The sequence below is a fragment of the Ambystoma mexicanum genome, chromosome 4p (genome assembly GCF_040938575.1).
Source record: "Ambystoma mexicanum isolate Mex_15411 chromosome 4p, UKY_AmexF1_1, whole genome shotgun sequence".
In the NCBI taxonomy this organism is placed as follows: domain Eukaryota; kingdom Metazoa; phylum Chordata; class Amphibia; order Caudata; family Ambystomatidae; genus Ambystoma; species Ambystoma mexicanum.
The window spans coordinates 847,614,992-847,637,565 of NC_090927.1; positions in this window are offsets into that span (position 1 = coordinate 847,614,992).

Below are 22,574 nucleotides of genomic sequence, written 5' to 3' on the forward strand. Positions count from 1 at the left end.
GAGCAAGAGCGATGCGGCCATGGCGGAACTAAAGACCACGCTGGAACTCAAAATCAACGCAGTCAGTGTGGATGTCAACCTCTTGAGACAGGATGTGAGAGCGCTGGCAGAGTGCACAAGACAGGGAAAAGATCCTGGAATATTTTCGCATGGGTGGAACGAGCATCAGCGACTGTCAGAGCGTACCCAGATTACACCATGCTGGTGCAGAGGCAACGTCTAAACTATGTGGCTGTGAAAAGACAGCTGAAGCCATCTGCCTTTAAATACATGCTCCTGTATTCTGTGAAACTCAAGGTCCTGCACAAGGGCAAGGCATTCTTTTTCGAGACACCTAAAGAGAAGGCGAGCTGGTTGGACACTCAAGGCTGCCCGGAGGATATGGATGGCCAGGATCGGGTTGGACAGGATAAGTGAATCTGTGTCACACTATTGAATGACTAGGTAGTTGTTAATTTAGCGGCTCTGATATTGACCTGCTAATGGGATGGTACTAAAACCCAGTGGGGTACACTGGGCATGTAAGTAGGGAAGTAAATATTGACCGTTACATACACTCATCATGTGGACTTTTTGGACTTGAATATACACATGGGTAACGTCATGCATAAGTCAGCAGTGCGCAGCATACTTTGGCCCTAAATCAGGAGTTACAAGGGAAGCGTGTTCTTACCCCAGTAGTTAGATTAGTTGAGACACCATTAGGGTGATATCCCCCTGCTGTGTTCTGAGTACCGGCGGAGGCCAAGAAAGGATTAGATGCGGGGTAGCCTGAGATCCAGGGATGAAGCTGGGCATCAGTTGGGGTTTGGGAGGGTGGCGGTTGGGAAGGGAGTTGGGGAGTTTGAAAGGGTGTTAATGAGAGTTGAGGAACGAGCCAACACCTATAATTCACTGCGCATGGGACAGAAGACAAAGGGGGACAGGGGCGGAGGGGAGTATGGATGAGATGGGGGACCTTAAGATAGCGACCTAGAATGTCAGGGTACTCAATATTTATTTGAAGAGGAATAAGGTCATGATGTATCTGAAGAGACAGAGAATAGATATTGCTTTATTACAGGAAACTCACTTGACAAAAGAAAAACAGGAAGTGGTACAGAGGAAATGGAGAGGGACCACCATAGGAGCAACTTATTCGGCGTATGCCCGAGGGGTGATTACATGGATAGCACCACATGTCCCTTTTAAGCTGCTACAGTCTACCATAGAGCCAGATGGGCGGATGGTGCTCATAAGAGGACGAGTGGAAAATAGAGAGCTGAGCATTATCAACACGTATGCCCCGAACCGAGACACCACTAGTTACTCAGAACTCTGTACAGCAAGATTAGCCCATATGTTGGGGGGGCAGTTACATGGGGAGGGGACATCAACTGCACGTTAGATCCCAGAGTTGATAGATCAGATGAGAAGCTAGAAAAGCCTACCCCGGTAGCTAGAGCCCTGAGGACCCTAGTGAGTGACTTTCGTCTACTAGATGCCTGGAGTATGCACCATCCACCACACAGGCAACATTTTCACTACCCGACCCCACAAAACCTGCACACGCGTTTAGATTACATATTTGCGACGCCGGAGATGATGGCGGAACTAGTGCAGTCCGAATATAATGCCAGAGTTCTGTCAGACCACTCGCCATTGATTATAACATGGCAGTACTCGCCGCCCAGAGCACGGATCCCGACATGGAGACTTAGGGCCAAAGCCTTGAAAGATACAGTTTTCAGGAAGGATCTGCAGAAAGAAATAATGGAATACTTTGAATATAATACCGGAGTGTAGAATCGGTTGGCCATTATGAGAGGCATTTAAGCTGGTGGTGAGGGGAGCGGCAATATATAAATCTAAAGGTCTGCAAGGTGGAATAACACATGACCTACATGAAGCAGAAAAAAAACTTGAGACACTTATGCGTAAAAGTGGACATTCCCCTGAGGAGGCTGGCACCATAAGACAATTGCAACAAGTTTGTGGGGAGTATTGGGAGAGATTATGCAACCTGAACTATAAATAATATGTGGAAAGACAACACGCAGAGGGGGATAAGCCGGGCAGGCTGTTAGCCTGGTCATATAAGAGTGAGACACCCAGACAAACAATTAGGGCAATATGTGGGATGAATGGACAAATGCTAGATACTCAGGAAGGAGTGAACAAAGGCTTTTTAGAGTTTTACCAGCAACTATATAGGGATGTTGAAGGGGGTGAAGAGATTGATGTGACGGAAACATTGGAAGATATGCAGAGAGAGAGAGAATTTAGAGGCTCCGATTACATTAGAGGAACTAGAAGCAGTGATCAAGATTTTGCCTACTAGTAAGGCTCCGGGGGCGGACTGACTCCCTAGCGAGTTCTATAAAGCATACAAGGCGCTGTTGCTTCCCCCCGCTATTGGAAATGTTAAATGAAGCATTGGATAGGAGGAGGCTGCCGGAATCTCAGAGAGAGGCAATTATTATCCCGCTTCCCAAGCATAACAAACCAAGCTTGGATTGCGGGTCATATAGATCGCTATCCATGCTTAATCAAGATAGCAAAATACCCACAGCAGTGCTAGCGAACAGGCTGAGACTGACTATCAACAAACGTATACATCCCGATCAGACCAGGTATGTTCCGGGCAGAAGCATATCCGATAATCTTAGAAGGCTCCACCATGCCATAGAACCAAAGAGAAAAGGACCCACAAGAGGTTGCAATAATTTTGTTAGATGCAGTGAAGGCCTTTGACTCTGTCAAATGACCTTGGTTGATGGCAGCCTTGAAGGGATATGGGGTCGGGCCCACGTACTTGGGGTGGGAACAGCTGCTGTACAGTACACCACTAGCTTGAGTTGAGACGGGGGCGATCATCATGGTCCCCGATGCTGTTTATTTTAGCACTGGAACCCCTGGCGATATACTTGAGGCAACAATTTGAAGAGGTGGGGATTAGCACGAGGAGAGGGCAATACCATACAGCACATCAATATATGCTGATGATATGCTATTGTATTTAAGATACCCTGAGGAGAACCTAAAATATATTTTGGAAGTAATGGGGCGATATGCGAGCTTGTCCGGCATAACAGTGAATCACAAGAAATCATGCATATTCCCCTGGGTAGACATAAGAGGATACCACGAGAGAAACTGCCGGTATTACATATACAGTGGTAAACTAGGTCCTTTAGATACCTGGGGATTGATGTGTATCACACAGTTGAAACCGAATACAAACAAAACACTGAGAAGGCGGTGGCTAACATTGAAAACAGTATGAGGTTCTGGGCAAGGCTTCCCTTGACCATGATGGGGAGAGTGGCTTGTTAGAGATGGTGGTGCTGCCTAGGTTGTTGTGCTTCTTTGGGAACATACCACATATGATACTTGAGCGATTCTTTGTTAAACTCCAAGGTATATGTTGGGGGTTCATATGGCACAACACTAGAAACAGAATAGCCCTATGGAAACTGCAGAACACGTATGTCCAAGGGGGCATTACATTACCTAATTTCGAGATCTACTATCTTGCCAGCCAATTACAATATGTGGCTAGGTGGTTATCGGAAGACTCAACATCAGAGTCCAGATTTCTGAGGGCTGAATGTGCCCCGTTTTTCCTAAAAGAGTGGATATGGTTGCTGAAACCACAGCAAGAGGGGAGGACAAGAATGTTGGTTTGGGATGGAAGATTTGGGGAAGGGCTTGTCGGGTCATGGAGAACCCGGCCCGTCTTCCCCACAAATGCCACTAGTGGCACTGAATGGAGTAGACGGGCAATTGAGGAAGATAATCCATAGGCATTGGGAACCGATTGGTATAGCAACGCTAGGGGATGTATGGCAAGACGGGACAGCAATGGAGTTTCACATACTGGTGGAAGACACCGGTCTACACTGGGGACAATTTATCATTTACACTAGGTTGGTGCGGAAGATAAAAGACACTTGGTCAGAAATAGTGCTAGAAGCTCAGCCCGACGCGGCCAAAGACACATTTAATGATATATCAGATGGAGGCCATGAGGTCTCCCGGATTTATGAACTGCTGATGTCACAGGTGGGAAGGGAGGTGCTCCAGTTGAGAAGGGACTGGGAGGAGGAAGCTGGGGAAACTATGAGTGACGGATTATGGGCAAGGGTTCAGAGATATCACATGAAAGTGTCTAGAAACGCATGGTTGCAACAAATCCAATGATATATTACCCATAGGACGTATATGACCCCTCAGAGGATTGCACGTTTTAAGAATGCAGGAATACAAAAAATGTCCTAAATGCAGGGAGGTGAACGCAGGAATGATACATATGTTTTGGGCATGCCCGGAAATAGGGAGATTCTGGGGGGAAGTGGCCCACCTTTTGACCGAGAAGGGGATTAAGCTGGAAGTGGGATCTTTGTGGGCGTGCATGGTGGGGGGGTTTTCTAGGCCGCGTAAGTTGGAACATGTAAGTAAACTCAAAGACTTGGCTTATATACTTGCCAAACGCAGAATTGCTATGGGCTGGAAAGCAAGCAATAGACCAAAGGTAGAAGTTTGGTGGCATGACCTTCAGAAATGGGTGAATGCGGAAACGGTGGTGTGGAGCTAAGCAGTTAACAGAGGGGGAGATGAAGAAGCAGAGGCATTGAGGGCTGGAGACACTTAGTAGCTACACTGTCTGAGTCTGTCCCAACAGACGATGATTCTTTGGGGGTTGCAGAGGGGAGGGTACCACCAGATAGAGCAGTGGAAAGTAATGAGGTGGAGTAGGCTCGAGAAAGAGGGAAGGATGACGGGAAAGCAGTGGACATACCATGACACTGTACATAATACTTGAAAGCTTTGATTGATATTCACTGTCTGTTTTCTTGTGGTTGTTTTTGTTTATCAAAATCAATAAAAAAATGTTATTTAAAAAAAACATTTTTTCCTACTCATCCCATGGTTTTGGTATCAGGGATCGTCTGCCACTCCCTCGAATCCCATACTCATTGTTCTGCCTTGTATATCTTATCGATCCTCTCTCCAATAATTTCTGCATCATATCTTTCCTCTTCTTGTGCTACTTTAGGTATTTCTTGAGTCATTTCCCTCATTGGGAAACCTTCGCTTCTCGTTTCCCATTGCCCTGTATTTCGTCGCTTGGTCTTATTTGTTCTTTAGGAACGAGACTGGCATCAAGATCTCATAGCCTTCTATTCTGTTTTATTCCTTCTTCCATTTCCCTTCATTTTCTAGCATCCCTTCAGGCCCTCTGTTCTTCTTGCTTTTGTGCTTTCCTTCTTATTTCTTCTATTCATTCTTCTTCTCCTCTTTGTTCTTCTCTGTAATCTTTTTTCCTTCACTCATTGTGCTTCTTCTTCTCTCTTCCTTTCTCTCGTATCCGTTTCTTCTATTTCTTTCTTCCGATTGTCATACTTTGTTCCTCTGCCCGCTTTTTTCATCTTTCTCTTGTTCTTCTATATATATATTTTTCCGTCATTCCCTACTTCCCTGGTTTTCCTTCCTTGCTCATCCTCCCTCAGCCGCTTTTCTTGTTCGCTGTCCTTTTCTTGCTCATCTTTGTCTTCCTGTTGCCTAACCTCCTCGACGCTTTTCTCATCTAACTTCAGTAACATCTATCCTCCCATCCATTCTTTCTGTACAAGTGTTACCTCATTGGCCCTATCCTTTCCTCCTTTCCATCTCTTAATTTCTCTGTATATATCTGTTGATTTATTTACTCTCTCGCCTTGTTCCTCTTTATCTCATATGAACTTACACGCATCTTCCTTCTTTTTGCTCTCTTCTGGACTTTCATCGCTACTATAAGCGCGGGTTACATATGTCGGGTTACTACACCCCGCTGCTGCTTTTAATTCTTTTAAAGGATAAAACCTTGTTTCTTCTGTGTCTACATTCTTAGTTTCAAGCGGAGTAAGAGAAGCTGAGGGCTTGGTGCCCTCCCCTTTATGCTGAATAAGTATCCACCCTTCCTGTGGTTGGTCCTCTTTGTCCTCTTGATACATTTTCCAGAGTTCAAAAACTACCAGTCTTTTCTCTAATTTCTTTCCCGTGTACGCAGCGTGCACATATGTGGTAATGTGTTGTAATACTGCTTTTGACTATGATCCCTCTTGTGGCCTTGGCCTGAACATTTTATTAGCTGTGCCCTTTACCCAGTCTGCACTGTACTGTTTGCGCTTGGGCGCATGTCATGGTATTCTTTTACGAAGGTGCATAAGAGGAGTGTCCTCCGTAATGACAAGTCACAATTAACTGTTGATACTTACCAGATTGTTATCTGGCTATATTTAATAAATATCTACTTATCTCAAAGCCTATTGCTCAACGCTTTTAATCTCAAAAACAATAATTATAGGCAAGCACCATCAATCGCTGCTTAATACTCTTTTTAAGTCTCAACAACCTATCTGTCTTCTTCACTTCCAACTTTCACAATTTATCACTTTTTAGAACTTTATACATCAAATAAAAACAATCGCAATAATAACACAATACACATGAACAACCCCTGTGATCACCTTCTCTTTTCCCCATAATCATTTATAGTAAAATGTATTCTTTCTTTGCCTCCAATTATATTACACCGTACAGAGTTTAAGATGTCACCTTCCACAGTCCTGACAGTGTGTAATCTCACTCTTAAATATTCCGACTGGAATTTGAGACGTCTTCTTCTATCTCCGTTGAAATAGGATTACCTAGGTGTTCCTTTATCCACCTAAAATGTACTGTTACCCACTTTGTTTCATACAATATCACAATGCTGCCACTTTATTTTGCCATTTCCCTTAGTCTACTTACATCAGATTAATCAACTTGCGTCCTTCGGTATTGACTCCTCCTCAAATCCGACCACTTCGCCTTCCGTCCATGGGGCGCCCGTGGAAACTCAGCAGGGATTTCTTCAAAGAGGGGCCTGCCCACCATCTCGATGTTTCTTGCAAGCTTATTTCTATTGGCAGCTCTCCACAGGAAAATCCATGATCTTCCAGCTAATGGCAGAGGAAGCCCGATCATCCAAAACTCTTAAACCAAACTAGTTTGGATCTGAAACCATCCGCACTGCTACCACATGAGCTTATAGTCCTTAGAACATGCATCTATTACTGGATGGGATTACACCAGAGTAATTCTGAGTCCAAATAACTGGACAAACTCAAGAAAAAAGTTGCTGTTTTATTAGCAATTATCTAAAACAGGGAGTTTACAACAAACATCAACGGACGGACGCTCCTTCTCAACAAAAAATGTTTATGCATCAGAATGATGTCATGCTATGTGGCAATAGTGAAAATCCTATCAAGGGTTGGGAACACATCTAGATATACAATTATATAGGAGCTAGGTTTGTTATTGGCTCTCCGATATCAGGTGGACAACTTATGCCTAGCTCTTCATACGTGTCATTTAAGAAAAATCAGTTATAGAGTGTTTCATTGGTGTCACGACTGCTACTATCTTGTCTGGCGCAGAGGCAGCACAAACTCCCGCCTCTCCGTAAGGTCTTGGCACCTGGGAATGGTAAAAACCACAGTTAACCGTGACCCATCAGGGAAAGAGGGTTAGGGTCCATAGGTTGGTTGAGTAGAGGGTAACAGGGTAAACAGGTAAGAGGGTTAGGGAGAAGTTGTGGGTGGGTAAGGGGTATTAGGGTAAGATGCTCCTCAGCTCCTGCCGCTTGTCTCACTGGTTCAGCTTGTGGTGTACTCTCCGCCCTTTCAGACCACAATCTCACTACACACACACACACACACAATTTGCCCAGCAGTTTTGGAGCCTTTGTAGTGGAGTCTCTAACCACACTGCTTGAGCTTTTGCCTGGAGCTCTAACCAATGCTTTTTTCTTAATGCACCTTGGTAAGCTTTGCATGTGCTACTGAACTGCTTGCTGCATTACTTTCATGCAAATAAGGAATCTATGTGTCCACTTCTGCAATGTAACACATTCCACCATGTGAAGTTACAGGTTTGCAAGTAGCGAACAAAAAAGAAAAACCACTTAGCTGCGGATTGTAGTCCTAGGTCCTTTAGTGCTGCACGGGAAGTCTCAAATGTTCTGTGATGGAGCTCCTCTGGAAAATACCAAAAATAACAATGAGTGAGAGCCGAGCTAACTTTAGTGTTTCTAGCACGTTGCTTTATGTGTTTATAGCACGTTGCTTTATACCCCATATTATGGGTGATCGCGAGCGAGATGTGCGTGCTGCACGGGTTAATGACACCCAAGACTCCGCACTCAGGATTCGGAGACCGTACGTTTCGGGTTGCCTTCACCCGGAACGTTGCAGAACGTTCAGTACTCTCAGTCACTCCAGTGGATGCATTCAACATGCGGATTAGTGTCTGCCATGCGCTGCGGTCTTTACCGCTGAATTGTAAAACATGCCCCCAAAAGGATTAATCTTCTCTTCACACGTAGGTTTAATAAGTTAGCACTTATCTGTATAATGACGCGGGGCCTGTGGAGTGTTCAGGCGGGTCGAATGCCCTGCGTAGGCTTGCTTTGGGTGGAGCGCTGGAAAACACGTCTGTTCCCTTCTGAAGCCGAAATAGCAAGCAGGAATGCACGGACGTGGCTCTTCTCCTCCCAGCAGGCTCGTGAAGCACACGGCCTGCGGAAATGTAGTTCCCTGATATTCTTTTGTCCCTGGGCGTTCTGCCTGCAATACGGATGGAATAGCCTCCTTATATAACACGTATAGGGTTTGTGCAGGGGTTCAGATGGACCAGGATGTCTCTGGGGGGTTTGCATGAGACACATGATACTATTAACATGCCTAGCCCTGACAGTTGGTTTCTCAAACTATAAGGTCCTCCATTATACAGACTGATACTATTGGTTTGGCACACTTATGCCATATCAGGAATAATCGGTGAAATTAGCAGCACGTAAGCCAAGACCCAGGTGCAAGTAGATAGGACATGAAGCTGACCTACCACCCAATTAGCCCAACATCTCTCATCACCCATGCCTTCTGCAAAAATTATCTTTGCACTTGGCCTTGCAGAGTATCCTTGTCCTGGGAATGCAGCAGGAGTGAGAGCACTCACTATCGTGTCTGGAACTCCAAGTTCAAGCCCTATTTCCATCCTCGACTCATGTGACAAGAGACCATGATTCCGTTCATTCTGCAAGCTTTTAAATGTTTTAAATGAATTAAGACTTGGCATCCTTTGTGTTCTTTCTTGCACCGTAATGTGAGAGGATTCATCCCCTGCACACACGTTGCTCTTCAGTGTAGATAGCTGACCTCAACTTCTCAGTTCTTGACTTCAGGCCAGACAGCCTCGCAACCTAGCTGCAATAACCTGCCATTCTCCTGCGACACAGCCTTCCATTTTCTCTTCATGATTCTTTGGCTTATTATTTCATGATACAAATGTCCAGTTTCTGTACAATGGCGGGCTTCACCTGCATTGTATTCACTACTTATAGCTAACCTATATGATGACTTAATCTTGCATTTCAGCATATGTACATTCTTTATACTTCTGATTTCTGCAGCACTTTTTACTGTGCAATCTTCTTCTTTTACATTTTAAGGTTGATTCTTTACTTTGTCATTTCTCCTCTAGTATCCATACATCGTGTTCATTCAGTATTTCAGGACGTTGTGCACTCTTTCTTATGATGTCATCAGTCCATTTTGTTAGCTCTTTCTCATATTCCGTCAGGGAGTTCCTCCTGTAGGCTGTCATCAACTCGAGAGTACATTTGATATGGTCGTCTTAATGGATACCGTCTTCCATTTACTCGCTGCGGTATTGCTACAATAGCTTATGTTAGACAGGGCACAGTCTCATGGCTCCAATACAGGGGATGTAGGTGGGTAGGATCTCCTGCGGATATGTACGTCTGCTCCTCTACAACCCCCTCTCGTCTGCACCCTAACTCTCACTTGCAAGCTAGCTCTTACACTCACACATGTGATTAACTGCAGCCCAGTCCGACTAACCTGTCAGTGGCACTGATAGTAGGTGACCATTACACAGAGGTTTTTTTATGGTCTCCTCAAATTGGGAATGTACAACTGCATTTTGCAGAACCCATGCTACATTTTAGGCAGCAAATAAAAAGCCAATAAACATAGTGAAAATACGTTGTACGCCACAATGAGTGGAAGCCTTTTTCCTGCTAATATCAAGTCCCTTCAAGCACTAACCAGGGGGCATTTATCAATCTTTTAAAGTAATTACTAGGTACGTATGGCCCATGTGTTTACTGCATTCGTACCTATAAATGTAAAATGCAAAAAACGGCAAATGCCAAAACTATTGGCTTTGCCAATGCTTGTTTTAATTGGCTTAATATGTTTGTTTTAAAACCTACACTAACTACGTCAGTGAGAAATATCATAATTCTCTGGTAACCAGGTCTGTTATAACACCTGAAAGCAGCAACACTATGAATTATAGTTACATTTTTCATCCGGAGCATGGAAAACGCTATCATGGAACAATGGGCCCCTTGTGTTAACCATTCTTCTGTCACATTTGAAATGGTGGCAACATTTGGGAAATGCATCATGCCACTGCTGAATACAAAGGCAATATTAACTAGGCTACTAAAAGAATCCAAAAATGTGACACTGTGAAGAGGATGTGAGGTGATATTACACAATAACAGATATTGGGGATCATCATGAGTTGGGCGCTACCGCCTGGGCTAATAGTATTACCGCCATGCCCCAGATCAAGGGTTGGGCGGTAATGGGTATTCCACATTCCCCATTGAGTCCATTGGACCCAATAGGGCAATTTCGGAGCAATTACCATGCGCTAATAGTGCCGCACTAATTGCGGTCAAGAATGGGAATTCAGTTGGTACATTTACCGCCAGCTTACAATGCTGCCAGACTCATGATTGGGCGGACCTTTAAATGCCGCAGTTATAGCATTACCACCACAATTAAGGGTTACCGCCCAACTCGTGATGAGGCCCATTCTATTAGGACTGCTTGAATATCATATCTAGTTCTAAAAATTTGCCATTGTGTGATCAATTGTCTGGGGATGATATTGTGTTTTCTGAAGCAACTGTTTAGATGTTTTCAATTTTGGAAATTCACAGGTAAGCAGACAATGCACAGGTAAGCAGACATGTACTGCAGCAAAAAATTGCAACTGAAACTCGCTGGAATAAAAATGTGATCATGTCGCCTTAGAATACATGATCGACTCATGTTGTGTGAACAAGCTTGAAAGACGCTCAACCTAGAAATCATGTGTGCTTCAGTGTTTCTGGCTGTCGTTCTCATGTAACAGGGACTAAGCTTGACAAATAATGCTAATATTTACATCTCCCATTTCACAGGGAAAACTGAACTGCCCTCTTGGAAGGTGGCTCTCTGTGAATGACTGTAAATGTAAAATAGCAGGAGAAGGACTCAAACTCCAAACACTGCAAATGCCCGTGGCATCTCCTACTATTACAGCAACTCGCCACTGCAGTCAGTCAATAGAAATATGGCAGAACAGCAAGACAGTTTTGGGGGTTACAGTATGGACTGGGGATGGCATGCTGACTGCTAGTAGGAGGGCTGCACTAGAGATTGTTGGCTGTCAGACTAGTCCTGTGCATTGCATGACATCATATGGCACCACAAAGAGGCCCCCAACTTAGTCCCAGCCTTTCTCCAACAAGGTGGCAAGTTGCTGTCATTCTTTGTCCTGCAGTGTGAAGAATCACAACAATTTGGACATTATTGCTGGGTAAGGAAGATATGTCACTCTATACTCATCTGACTCATGGTATTTGAGGAGTTGGTGCTGCGGCTGCCACATGCTGATATTTTGTACTTTGAGATCTGCCAGGTTGCCTTTGAAATACCTTCTACAAAGTTGAAATAGCAACTTTGCCTTTCTCTCCTGTCACAGTAACTGTGGCATTGTACTCCCCCTCTGTATCACTGGTTTCCAGAAATCATGTGTTACACCCTTGATTTCAATGGGCCACATTTATCTATCTGGTCATCATTATTCTCAGATTCAGCATCAGTGGATGTGGGCAGTGGTGAAGAGGGAGACTAGGGATATCCTTTATCATGCACCTATACACTGTGAGTTAGTTCTCCCGACTCATGCATTCAGCAACTCTTCTTCCACTTTTGCCATAGAGACAGTGGGTTGTGCTTCCTTTGCAAACTTCCCTCTTATCATATCACTTTCAGGTGCTCCGGAAATGATTACTTCTCCATAGCCACAAGACGATGCCACATTTGTTTTGCACATATGTACAGCCATTGAATATAATATCCTCCTCCCTACAAAGCATTCCAAGACTTTCTCCCCAACTGGTACTTTCTCTTGTCACAATAATACTATGTGCTCAGTTACAGACACTGAATGCACTCTCCTACTCCAAACAATTCTAAGACTTTTTCTTGGTAAGCAAATTCAATTTCATCTTGCCATAAAAGATGATATACTGAAATACAGACAGTAAATAGAATCTTCTGCCTTCAAATAATTTGAAAAATGTTTGCAGCCACTAATAAGTTGCTGCTGGTGCCTCTAGTGTTTTGTCTCATCACAAAAATGGGTGTGCTGAGTGGACCACCACTAAATATAATATCCTTCAGTGTCCAAAGAGGGCAGATTCTCCAAAACGACAGCCAATTAAAAAATCACACAGTATACACTTTTTTATATGCGTAGTTTGTAGAGTGTCGGGAGAGTGTGCCAGACATCAATGTATTACATGCTCTTAGGCTCCACGTTGGTGATGTCAGCAGCTTTCACAATGACGGGCCCTTAAAAAGGCCAGGGACAGCGGCAAAAAGAGGGCATTTGAATGTGTTCATTTATGGCACATTCAAATCCCCTTTAAGGACATGGAGCATCTTTTATTGGCACAAATAATGAGATGCGGTGGGGCATCACATCATTTGCAGCAGAAAAGGTATTGAGATTTTGCCCCTATGACTTTATCTGCAACTAGTATTTTCTCTTGTCACACAGAGATGGCAAACCGGGTTAAACCTACTGAACATAATCTCCTTGTGCCTCCAAAGAATTCCAAGATTTTTTCTCTGCAACTAGTATTCTACGTTGTCACAAAAAGATAGGCCACTCGGCTGTAGCCATTGAATGAATTCTCCTTCCTGCCTCCAACCAATTCTGGAATATTCCTCTCCTTCTGCTGCCAGGAAATGTCATGTTTGTTTATGTTGCGCAAAGTGGTCCCTAGGATTTAGTGGCAAGGAGTCATATATATGCAGGTGATACACTCAAATGCAATGTTCTACCTCTCCATCAGCTAAATACATTATTTTTGTACAACTCCCTCATCTAAAGCCTATTCCATCTTTTGCTCCATCAACGTCCTCCCTCTGCCCAACAAGACTGATTACAAAATGGAACCAAGCATCTCTATTAATGTTATCTTTGCCCTAACCACTGTGGCAAGCCAGAAGGAGGACTCCGACCACAGGACCTGGTTTCCAAGTAACGTTATTTCACTTAAAAGAAAACGCTTCACTAACCCTACTGCTAAAGAGCAATTCCTTTCCTAGCTAAACTAAACTAAGGTGTTCGTCAAATGTTAAAATAATAATATACCTCAGTCCAACCCTAACCACTAAACTGGCCCGACCACTTACATAAAATGTAAAAGAAAATTAGCTAGAGTGTTCTACTCTCATGGTTTTTCACCACAATCTATCTCAGGTATTCCAGGAGTTCTTCATGGCTCTGGATCCACTGGTTACTGGTTATCCGTAATCAACAGTTATCCTTATTTAAGAGTTCTTGGCAGATTATCAAAGTTCTTCAAGTTTCAAAGTTCAACAATAAAAAGTTCTGCGACTTCTCAAATGGGTGGATCATTCTCCGTCAGCTGTCCAGTCTATGGAGAGTTCAGCAGTACCATGAGCCAAACACATAGTGCTAATGTCCGGGTTGGTTTGAGTCCAACATATTGCTGCACTACCAGTCTCTCTTACACCCATGTAGGCAGATACTACTCTAGTTTTAGAGGGTTCCCCAGGGGAATGGGAGTCCTTGACCCCTCCAGGGGAGTCACTCGCAGTGAGGTCCTACTTTCCCAAACCTCTAGGGAGGGTTTTGCTTAGTGGACACACCTCCAAAGCCTCAAAGGGAGTGGCTTCCTCTAGGGAAGAAGGGGCAAAGTCTCCAGATTCACCACACCACACAAAACAATTTGCCTGAACCCCTGAAAATGTCCAGCAAAGTTATGTTCTACACAACGTGCCAATATTCTGGTGTTTCAGAATATGGCAAATATGGTTGCCCAGGCTTAGCGAGCACGTTTGAACACATACAATAAAGAGTGTGGATTTGTACATCAAGTTTATCAACAAAGATTTCTGAAATAATTAAAAGCGTTTCACTTACTTTTTAAAAACAAATGTCATTTTGCTGGTACATATTGCTTCCAGTGGAAGGCTGCCATAAGTCAACTGAAAAATCATCACACATAAACCAAGTGCAAACCCCACCAAAATCTGCAAGGCTCAGATTCCCAAATCGTTATAGTGATCTTTGCCTTACCACACAAAACAAAATTATTTAAGGTTGTAAGTAAAAAAAATCTTTCACAGAGAAATTGTTGTTTTTTTACAAAATGTACTCATGCATCGTTGTACCTCTTGGCCTATGCACTGGAAAACTGTGAAAACAAATAATGCAAAGATATATATTCCATTCACCACAAAGAGATCTTCAGAAGGCTGTTAGTTTAGTTTATAACACTAATAATTCAAATAGGAATATCCTAGAATGTCATGATAGTGGCTTTACATAATTTGTGTCTAACAACCAAGACTCTTCTTCAGGAAAGGTTATTGCTATGCAGATTTAAAAAATAAACCAAAAGGCTGTGTCAGAATTGTCAAACAACATTCTCAATGGCAGAAACCATTTCTTCAAAGTGCAATCAATATATATATACCAACATTGCAACACCTAGAGGACAGAATCAGTCCCACACTTATTGGCCTACTGAATTAATTAATAGGCGCAAACGCCTTTTAATCACCAAGAAGGGTCCACCTATGTAGGAAACAACCAAACCAAGAAATAAATCAAATTCAGAAATTGTGTGTCTATCCAAAATGTCACTGTGTATGTTCTACACTTCCCGCTGTGTATTGTGTGTATTCTGACCTTCACATTCTAATGAAATAAATCTTAAGGTGAAATGGGAAATGTTGTTGGCCTTCATCGTTTCAATAGTGTTACAAAATAAATAAATAACTCCAACATAAAGTCTCTTATGGATATAGCTCCTTAATCCGGAGGGTGTCACCCTTCCCCTGTATTCTTCCTCACAATGTCTTGGCAATAGTAACTCTTGCCTTTTCCCCTTGTCAATATCAAAGACACTTTGATGGCTTTCCTTGGCCTTTAGATTGTCGAGATGTATGGTATACTCTCCTTCCAGGGTTTTCTCTGTTTCTCTAGGTTCACACATGTGGGATTGCCTGGTATACTTTCCTGCCAGGGCTTCTTGTTTCACACAATTGCAACTGTCCAGTATTCTCTGCTGTCAGGACTTCTTGCAATAGTCTGCTTCTGCTACTCCACCTGTGATATTTAATCGCATCAATGGCATTAGCTCTCTTGCTTGGCTAATTCCTTTATTTCATAGTCTTTTTCCTCATTAGTGTTTTGCTCACACTTCCAATCATTCTCCACCTTAGCATTGTGGATTAATGTGCATTGTCCGTTAAAGATTCCTTCTTGAGGTAAACATGCTTTTAACTTCTTACTTTCAGTATCAAGAAACGATTTCCTCTCTTTATTTGACTTACAATTTGTGTGTTTGCCAATATGTCCCAGTGCTCCCTCATTCCAGCGTGGACTCACAGGCTCTTAGTGGTGTCTACTGTTCTGTCTATTGCTCGCCAATGACTGCCAGGGGATTCTCTCTCCTTCATGCAGCTTGGCTTTCAGTTTCAACATCTCTCGTGGTGCTGGCTGGGCTTCTCCTCGCCTCGCTGCTTCCCGGTAAGTTTCTCTTGGCCTTCCGAAGAGCTCTGTCATTTTTTTCTGTGATCTTCTTTTAAACGTTCCGGGCACAGGTGTATGCTCACAACAACTAGAGCATTGCCTGTGCGTGTGGCTCCCTTTGATCTGAATTCCGCCATTCCTCTTCTTCGTCGCAGTGTTAAGGTGTTTCTGGGAATGGTAGTTTCTTTCTATCAACATGCATGAAAATACTATAGGAATGGTTTCAACATGTTTTGAGGGCAAGTCAAAGTTTGAGAATAGTTCTGGAGATTTGTTTGAGAACAATTTGGCACTCTCTTTTGGGGAAACAAGGAAGGAACCACATTAGGCAAATAAGATATTGTGTATGGGATATTCATTCTGTATGGGTGACTTAATTGCCTACGATTTACACGTGACCATGACCCTCTTATGTCCACCTCGTTTGAGGCTTTGAAAATAGACCCGTGATCATCAGTCGTTTCGTGTCGAGATTCACCATAGGCTGTGTCTCAGCGCTAAAAGACAGGCCTGCCTAGGTTTGTGTGCTTACCAACATGATTAAACCTATACAGCCAGGAAAAGTAAGGTTCTTGGACTCAAAGAGATACCACTCTGACACATAACTCTGAATTATACACTTGACAAAGGAGTCATCATGTCAGTGTATTTAATATGACACGCCTGGAAACACTTGTGTATAGGCGCATTATAAATGCCATATCATATCATATATCTTCTGAGGGCTCTTATTCTCACTACACAAGCTAAAGCAAAAGCAGATATACTATAACATACCTTTTGGGTTGTTACATTGACTTATTCCCAAGCGCCCACATTTTACCGAAAAGGATGACAAATGACTCCCTTTTCAGTGTTCAAAAACTCCACATCTTATGGTTTTATTCTCTCAATTTCAGAATATTCTGGTGCCCTTTGTGATTACACATGTTTCGATGACTTGCTCATCTTTTTCAAATCAGGGCTAGTTGTACTGTTTCGCATTAATATTCTTTTTGTCTTTTGAATAATTTCATGGGTTAAATCCCAGATCCATTTGAGGTGATTCGTCTCATACCAAATTGTCCTCACTTAACTGAAATTGAAAGAATAAAACCACAAGATGTGGATTTTTTGAACACTGAAAATGGAGTCATTTGTCATCCTTTTCGGTAAAATGTGGGTGCTTGGGAATAAGTCAATGTAACAACCCAAAAGGTTTCATTTTTCAAAACTGAGTTGAGGAACCAAGTACTCCGTTGTTACTTTCCCGTGCGACCCTTAAAAGTCAAACCAGAAACATAACCAAGGGCGCTGAGGTCCAGCGACAGGATAACCCCACCCTAACCAGTTCCTCAAAAGAAATACAAATATACTATAACATAGTATCACACCAATGAACAAGATTGCCATGTGGGCAAAGAGCATGTTTGAATAGATAAATAATACAACAAGTGGTATTAGCACCTTGGTCCACCGCCTACCGTGTAATGAAGCCCATTGTGTTCCTAAATTGTTAAGAACTATTGCAGATGTTACTTATCTATCAAATTTGTATTCGATATTGTAATGTAATTCACAATCAGATTATGATATCAAGTTGCTTATACAAATTAATTTCACAATATTATATAAGCCACAGAGTCATGAAATACTGTACAGGCTAATGAACAGTAGGTCAATTAGTTTAGTAGAATGCAATGAGACATGTCATGATTGACCATCATTTCTCCCATTAAATCATGAAAAGGATATATAATGAGATGTTTCACTTGCCCGTTTTACTCCCTGGTAGGGTAGTCCAATGGTATTTCCTGATCCAACCATGTAGTATAGGAATAGGGCATTATTTGAAAAAAGAGTTTCTCCGCATTTTAACAATTTCTAGGGGTATACTCTCTATAATGAGGGAGCTATTCCCCTCTTGTGGGGAATGGACCAAGTCATCAATTCAATCACCAATAACCAGTTGACAATGCCCATGAGGAAAGAGGATCTAAAACAATGCCCTATCCCTATCATCAGGCCTATTGTTGGTGCCAGAGAGGTTGAGTTGGCTGCAGAGACACCAGTATTTTCTGTATTTCCTGTATGTGGATTATTCGCCTGACTAGATTCATGGGCAGAAACCAAAATGTTTGGGCCATAGTTAGAAAGGCAAAAATCTGCACTAACAATATAGGTCAATAACCCCTTTTGTGATGCTTCATGACACCCTCTTCAAAGAAAATATATCTCGAGTCTAGTGGGCTGAGGCTTACTTGTTGAACAAGATAAACAGCAACATATGTGTTTCACACAGGAGGGTAGGATTTTAGGATTGGGTGTGTGTTTGTATATTTGGGAAGAATATGCAAATGTATGCCTGTGTGTGTTGGGAAGAGTGTGGCGTGTGTGTGTGTTGGGAGAAGAGTGTGTGTGTGTGTTGAGAGAAGAGTGTGTGTATGTTGGGGAAGAGTCTTTGTGTGTTCGAGAACAGTGAGTTTATGTGTGTTGGGCAAGATTGTATATGTGTGTGTGTGTGTGTGTGTGCGTGTGAATAGATTGGGGAAGAGGGTGGGTGTGTGTGTGTGTGTGTGTTGGGGTAAGAGACAGAGTGTCAGTATTGGAAGAGTCTATGAGTTGAAAAAAGAGTGTGAGTATGTGTGTATTAGGGAAGAGGGTGTGTGTCGGGAAAGAGTGTGTGTGCATGCTGGGGGAAGAGTGCATGATGTGTGTTGGGGGAAGAGTTTATGTTTGCATGCCTAAACGTGTACTGTGGGAAGAATATAGGTTACATCCTTCCCCCAATGCAATTTATGTAAGTTGGAAGCATAGAGGTCAGTGACTAAGGTATGCTGTAAACCTAAGTACTTATCCAACCATATTTTGGTTAGCAGCAACCTATGAGTTGCATGATACAGGTGCTGCAACATATCCATAGCATGTACTGCAGCAGATCTACCAATAATTTGGAAAATTTCTTTCTAGAGACAGTGACCTTCATTACAAGTTCAGCTGTAAAAATGGCGGTAATTCTATGAGGTGGAATTATCGTTAACACTGAGCATCCCGGGAGAAAGTCCACCAAATCAATAGGCAGGGTTGTACACCACACATCACGGTAACAGTAAATCTGACGGCTGAATTACTGCCAAAAACCAGAACAATGGTAATTCCGCCAATATTCAGCGGAATTGCCGTTACTGTTGTACATTGATGGAATTATCCAACGCTGAACACAAAGTTGTTGTGACACAAGCGGGAAGTTCGCTGGCGGCCATCTTTAAAAACTCGATCCATTTAAAATCACCATTGAAGAAATGCCATCAACCCCTAGAAGACACAAAAACATGTCAGGAGGCAAAGGCAAGGGAAAGGTGCTTGAAATGCTGCAACGCAAGCAGAGGTTCACTGAGCAGCAGTGCAGTGTTCTTGTGAAGTAGGTATTGGCCGATGCAGAAAAGCTGTATAAGTCACAAAACACCACAGCAGCGCAAGAACACCATCTGGGTCAAAATCAGGGACAACGTAAGGCCGTAGGACATGTCCCACGGGACAGCAAGGACATACAGAAGAGGTAGAACAACCTCAAAGCCGGAGTCCGCACCTTCATCTCCAATCACGGTCAGGAGACAGCAGCCATGGGTGGAGGAACAGTTGCCCCACTGCAGCTGACCTCCTGGCAGGAAACGGTGAGCAGCATCCTCCACATGGCAGGCTTGGAGGTTGTGGCTCGGAAGAGATTGTAGCAGACAAGAAGACCCCAGTGAGTATATGAATGAATGATGAGCCCATTGCACAACAACCCCAATAGCATGTTGACATACAGGCACTTCCATGCATCCAGTGTAGAGTAACCCAGACAATGCACAAAGCATCAATGTGGCACTGCAAGTCAGTACATCAGGAGGCATGGAAGGTGTGAACCCCCTTAAATACTCACCATGTAGAATTAAGAGGCCATGATGTAGGACACATACAACTACCACGAAGCAAGTTCCATGGATAGTCGCCCAATTGCACGTTACATTGCCACCACCCCTTGCCAGCATGCCAAGGACCCATGTACAGACACATCTGCAAAACTGCTGCCACACACGTAACGTATGGCAATCGATCGAAATCACTAGATATTTGGCTCAAACATACAACTAGAGCAACAGATAGCTGCAAGGCCTTCATGAAGATTGTGTCCCACCTAAAGTCGCAATCACACCACCATAGCTAGCAGGGCACCCCTCGACTGACAGTACAACAGGATGCGCAATCAACATTGGTCCTGCCCTACATGGGCACACGTGACCTTGTACAACTGTGAAGAACATGACATCACAGTCCAAGCAAGGCACACATTCCTGACTGTCCATATGCACAAACATCCATTAAGGCAGTAAGCCATTATACTGTCTGTCACATGAAGTAGCCCCCACATGGGGCCCTAGCACCCTGTGACACCATAGTAAATAGAACATTACATGAGAGTGCACCCTACTGAAGTCGCTCATGGTATTTATGCACTTTTTCCTGTCTCCTAACAGGCACACAAAACACCCGGGACCCCATGGAAGGCAGTAGCACCTCAGGCACACCTGCCCCAGGAAGTGGCAAAAATACCACAGGACATGCCGCACCCAGAAAGGGGGGTGGCCATAAGACACCCAAAACACCCCTGCCCAAGGGCACTGCCTCTGACACTTCTGGGGGCACTGGCACACCTGCCATGATCGTGCCACCAACTCCAGCCATGACAGAGACTGCAGGACCTCCCACCACTGAGCCACCTCCCACTACTGGGTGGGAAGTGGAGCAACCCACCCACCCAAGTGCCAACAACATGCAGGCATGGGACTAGGCCACTGCACCCGCTGACACTGCGCCACCAGAGTCTGCCACCACTGCTTCAACCTTTGCAGCTTCCCCTGCGAGGCAGATGTCCTCTGATTCGTCCCCTCTGCACAGCATCTCGCCGATGCAGACTTCCCCTCCCCCTTTTCATCTCACCATGCCCTCCATTATCACTGACATTAGAACACAGATTCCGAAGGTCAGGATGATAAGGAGCAAGCAGGCTGGCATCTGGCATTGAGGGAAGGCGGCCCCCATCAGTCTCCAGGGCCAGTTCAGGGCCACACACTAAATTGCATCTGGGAGAGGCTCACCCAGATCGAGCAGCGGCAGGAAGCAATGCAGCAGATAGCCCAGGAGCAACTGGGACACTCCCAGGCAATGCGTGATGCAGTGCTGGGTGCCCCAGGTGGGTGGCCACTTCCCAGGACCCTCTGTGTCGGCGTGCAGCTGAATCCAGTGCCAGTAATACCTTAACGAGTCAGAGGGTTAGGGAGTTGGCTGAGCAAGTGTCTGCCTCACATGCGACGAAGGCCAAGGCCATCACCCTTAAAATGCACCACCTCTGGGCAGTGAAGCTTCTAGTTCCATGTCGGCCACCCCTACTGAGTGATCAGTAACAAGCACGCCACCAAGGCGCTCCCAGCACCGCACAAGTCATGCAACCACGCCTACACAGAAAAGAAACAAGAGGAAGAGGTAGTGGACACTTTCCAGGGACAGACTGGAGACCACAGGGCTGTGGGAAGGGGGATGGTGTTGGGGATGAGGGTGTAGGGAAGGGGATAAGGATGTGGGGAGGGGATGGTGTTGGGGATGATGATGTGGAGAGGGGGATAGTGTTGGGAATGAGGGTGTGGGGAGGGGAATGGTTTTGGGGATGAGGGTGTGAGGAAGGTCATATTGTTAGGGATTAGGTGCACAGTTGTACAATAAATCACTTTGAAGTACGGCCATTTGATCCAGTGGTCATTTCATTAGAGTGATACCTGTGTATAGTGTTTAAGTTAAATATGCAGTGATAAGTGTCTATATGTCCTTTCAGAAATAGTTGTCAGTGATGTCCTGCGGACAATAAGCCCTTCACTCAATTCCTCATGTCCATTGTGAGGTGCCCTGTCGTAACCTGCATCTTCTTCACCATCTGAGTCAGGACGTGCAAGGCCCTCAACTGGAGGAATGGGTATATTTCGGCATATGCTGGTGCAGCATAGCGCAAGTGATAACAATCTTACCCACTTTTTCACTAGTGTACATTAGTGCCCCAACTGTCTGGTGGAGGCACCTGTACCTTGCCTTGAGTAGTCCAAATGTGCGTTCTGTGCATGTCTTGGTTCTTATTGGGGCCTCATTGTAGGCTGTCTCATGCGGTGAACCAAAGTTCCTCACCGGTGTCAACAACCACAGGAGCAGCGGATAGCCTAAGTGGCCAATAGCAGGTAGGGAGAAGAATGTTTAGCATTATAATTTTGATTCTGCATGCTAATTTCATTCACTATTGTCCTGGTGGCCTTTGTGTCCGAAATGAGTGTAGAGCTGACTCCCAGTACTGTGGGGGTAGGAGGGAGGGGTTGTAGTGGCTGTGTGTGAGCACATGCAGGAGTATGCAGTATGTGCTCAGGCGTCTCTGTGCCCAATGTTATTTGGATTGAGACACGTAGTTTTCACACGTGATCTCATGCCTGTCTCCATGTGTGCCTCTGTTCTGCATCATCATCATCAGATGGCATACTTACCCAGGACCCAGGTTCGCTGTTCTTGGTGTGTGCAGGAAAGGTGTTGTTCCTCAGGACCATGGACTCATGTGTGAAACTTGAGAATCA